The sequence below is a fragment of the Leucoraja erinacea genome, chromosome 5 (assembly GCF_028641065.1).
Source record: "Leucoraja erinacea ecotype New England chromosome 5, Leri_hhj_1, whole genome shotgun sequence".
Lineage (NCBI taxonomy): Eukaryota > Metazoa > Chordata > Chondrichthyes > Rajiformes > Rajidae > Leucoraja > Leucoraja erinaceus.
In genome coordinates this window covers 20061649-20065948 of record NC_073381.1, presented here as the reverse complement: position 1 = coordinate 20065948, position 4300 = coordinate 20061649, and positions in this window count along the sequence as shown.

Genomic DNA, 4300 nt, shown 5'->3' with positions numbered 1-4300 from the left:
TTAGTTTTAATCTGCAATTTGAGAAGTAGATGGTTAAATTGGAAGTGGCAGTGATGCAGTTGAGCAAAGGGGACTACGAAGGCATGAGAGGGGAGCTGGCCAAGGTAGACTGGAAAGGGATCCTAGCAGGAATGACGGTGGAACAGCAATGGCAGGAATTTTTGGGCATAATCCGGAAGACACAGGATCATTTCATTCTAAAAAAGAAGAAAGATTCTAAGGGGAGTAGGAGGCAACCGTGGCCAACAGGAGAAGTTAGGGATAGAATAAAACTAAAAGAAAAGATGTATAACACAGCAAAGAGTAGCCGGAAGCCAGAGGATTGGGAAACTTTCATAGGACAACTGAAGGAAACAAAACAGGCAATACGGGCTGAAAAGATGAAGTACGAGGGGAAGCTGGTCTGCAATATAAAGAAGGACAGTAAAAACTTCTTTAGATATGTTAAGGGAAAAAGAGTAGCAAAGTCAAATGTGGAACCCTTGAAGGCAGACACGGGTGAAATTATTATGTTGAACAGGTACTTCAGATCTAGTAAGTAAGTTGTATTTATATAGCACGTTTTAAGTCAACTCGCATTGACACTAAAGTGCTTTACATAAAATAAATAATACGTTTCCATACAAACCATAGAACAAGGTTAAAAAAAATGGACACAGCACATTATAAAGTTCAACACAAACGTCCCCCCACAGCAGAATCAAAATGTTCCACTGTGGGGAAAGGCACCAGAAAGTTAAGTCCTCTTCCTCTGTGAAACACCCGAGGTTGGGGCCCATTTGTGGCCTTGCAGCCAGTCCGATAATTTTTAGGGCCCTCTTGCCGTGAAGATGGAACTTTGGTGTCGGGTGAAACATTCCTCAGCGGCTTGGAAAGTCTGGAGCGGCTGCCATACACAGACGGCGCCCACTCCTGCACATCCGCCATCTTGATTCTGTCTTCACTAAGGAAGACACAATCAATCTCCCAGATGTATTGGAGGACAGAGGAACTGAAAGAAATGTTAATAAGACGAGAAATAGTATTGGGTAGGCTAATGGGACTGAAGGATGATAAATCCCCTGGGCCGGATGGTCTGCATCCCAGGGTCCTCAGGGAGGTGGCTCTACAAATAGTGGACGCATTGGTGATCATTTTCCAATATTCAATAGATTCAGGATAAGTTCCTGTGGATTGGAGGATAGCTAATGTTATCCCACTTTTCAAGAAAAGAGCGAGAGAGAAAACGGGGAATTACAGACCAGTTAGCCTGACTTCGGTGGTGGGAGAGATGCTGGAGTCAATTATTAAAGAGGTAATAATGGGGCATTTGGATAGCAGTAAGAGGATTAGTCCAAGTCAACATGGATTTATGAAAGGAAAATCATGCTTGACTAATCTTCTGGAATTTTTTGAGAATGTGACAAGTAAAATGGATGAAGGGGAGCCAGTGGATGTAGTGTATCTAGACTTTCAGAAAGCCTTTGATAAGGTCCCGCACGGGAGACTGGTGACGAAAATTAGAGCACATGGTATTGCGGGTAGGGTGTTGACATGGATAGAAAATTGGTTGGCAGACCGGAAGCAAAGAGTAGGAGTGAACGGGTCATTTTCAGAATGGCAAGGCTCGCTGTTGGGGCTGCAACTGTTTATCATATATATTTACCATATATATTAATGATTTGGAAGAGGGAATTAAGAGCAACACAAAGCTGGGTGGCAGTGTGAACTGTGAAGAGGATGTTATGAGGTTGCAGTATAATATAGATAGATGTGAGGTTATCCACTTTGGCGGCAAAACCAAGGGGACAGATTATTATCTCAATGGGGTGAGGTAAGGGGGAGGTACAGCGAGACCTGGGTGTCCGTGTACACCAGTCACTGAAAGTTGGCGTGCAGGTACAGCAGGCAGTGAAGAAAGCTAATGGAATGTTGGCCTTCATAACAAGAGGATTTCAGTATGGAAGAGGTACTTCTGCAGTTGTATAGGGCTCTGGTAAGTTCACAAGATTGATCCCCGAGATGGCGGGACTGTCATATGAAGAAAGATTGAAAAGACTAGGCTTGTATTCACTGGAGTTTAGTAGGATGAGGGGGGGGATCTTATAGAAATATATAAAATTATGAAAGGACTGAACAAGCTAGATGCAGGAAAAATGTTCCCAATGTTGGACAAGTCCAGAACCAGAGTCCACAGTCTTAGAATAAAGGGGAGCCCATTTAAGACTGAGGTGAGAAAAATGTTTTCACCCAGAGAGTTGTGAATTTGTGGAATTCCCTGCAACAGAGGGCAGTGGAGGCCAAATCACTGGATGGATTTAAGAGAGAGTTAGATAGAGCTCTAGGGGCTGGTGGAATCAAGGGATATGGGGAGAAGGCAAGCACGGGTTATTGATTGAGGTTGATCAGCCATGATCACAATGAATGGCGGTGCTGACTCGAAGGGCCGAATGGCCTCCTCCTGTACCTATTTTCTATGTTTCTATTTCAGATATCCACCATTCTGTGTAAAAACACGCCATGCACATCTCATTTAAACTTTTCCCCTTTGACCTTAAAGCAGTACCCTCTAGTCTTTGACATTCCCACCTGGGAAAAAGATTCTGACTACGCCATCCATGCCTCTAATCATTGTATACTGGTTTATCAGGTCTCCCCACCCATAGATTCAGACAACACACAAAAACATACTTTATACAAAACATTATATAAATTACACATTCCTCCAGATAATGAAAAAATAACTTGCAAAAAACAAGACATCAGTGCAAAACTACCCTATTCAAAAGCAAGGCTATGGTAGTGCAAGAGGTGGTCTGTAGTGATGTGCCTGAGGTAGGGTTAGGGTTGTGCAGGTCAGTTCAAGGACCTGATGATTGTAGCAAACAAGCTGCTCCTGAATCTGGTACATGAGACTTCAGACTTTTGTATCTCCTCCCCGATGGTAGCAACAAGAAGCGGACAGGCCTCCTTGCATCTGGACAGATACATGGATAGGATAGACATAGACAGATATGGACATGGGAAACCCGGCAGCTATCTTGTGCACAGCAAGCTCCCAGAGGTGTTTTAATAACAATGTGATTAAAAGGAAACTGTTTTTGGGCGAGGGATATATCCATTGCTTGTCTTTGAATTTGGATCTTTTACGTCCACCTCATTTTACTATCTGATCTGAAAGATGGCATTTCCAACAAAACAAGGGCGAAACTAAAAGGAGAATCAGCAGAAACAAGGAAAGGCCTTGGCAAATTGCTGGCAGATAAAACCAGAAAGGCCAAAGAGGTTTTACACCTACATTAAGAAGAAAAGGATAATTAAGAAAAGAGTATGGGTCTATTAGGACACAATGAGGTGAACTGTGCATGAAGGCAGACAATGCGCTAAATAGTCTGCACAAGAGGTAGGGAACACCACTTTGGTCGTTACAGAGGACATAAATTAAAATTGAATGGGTGAGCATTGTAAAAAAAGGGGTATTGATCAGCTTTACTAAAAGTAGATAAATTGTGAAGCTCGGGTGAAATATATTCAGGCTGTGAAAAAGCACGAGAGAAGAAACTGATGGCTCTGACTCAATTATCAATCATCCATGGCTACAAAAGTGGTCCCAGAAGATTGAAGGACTGCTAGTGTTATTTAAAGAGGGAACAAGAGTTGCTTTGAGTAATCTCAGGCCAGTTTACCTTTTAGCAGTGAATAAATGACAGGAATCAATTCAGGGTGATACGGTGGTGCAGCGGTAGAGTTGCTGCCTTACAGTGCTTGTAGCTCCAGAGTCCCAGGTTCGTCTATACAGAGTTTGTACGTTCACCCCGTGACCGCGTGAATTTTCTCTGCGATCTTCAGTTTGTTCCCACACTCAAGACATACAGGTTTGTAGGCTAAGTGACTTGGTATAATTGTAACTTGCCCCATGGGTGTGTAAGATAGTATTAATGTGCAGGGATCTCCGGTCAGCACGAACTCGGTGGGCCGAAGGGCCAGTTTCCATGCTGTATCTCTAAACTAAAGTAAACAACAGTAATGTAAACCTTTATTTGGTAAACCATGGATGAACAGTCAGTATGGAGTGGGCATGTCTGATTAATTTGAGGACACAACAAGGAGGGTCACTGAGTCGGGTTCATTTATGTACAGTGCCCTCCATAATGTTTGGGACAAAGACCCATCATTTATTTATTTGCCTCTGTACTCCACAATTTGAGATTTGTCTAATAGAAAAAAATCACATGTGGTTAAAGTGCACATTGTCAAATTTTATTAAAGGCTATTTTTATACATTTTGGTTTAACCATGCAGAAATTACACCTGTGTTTAT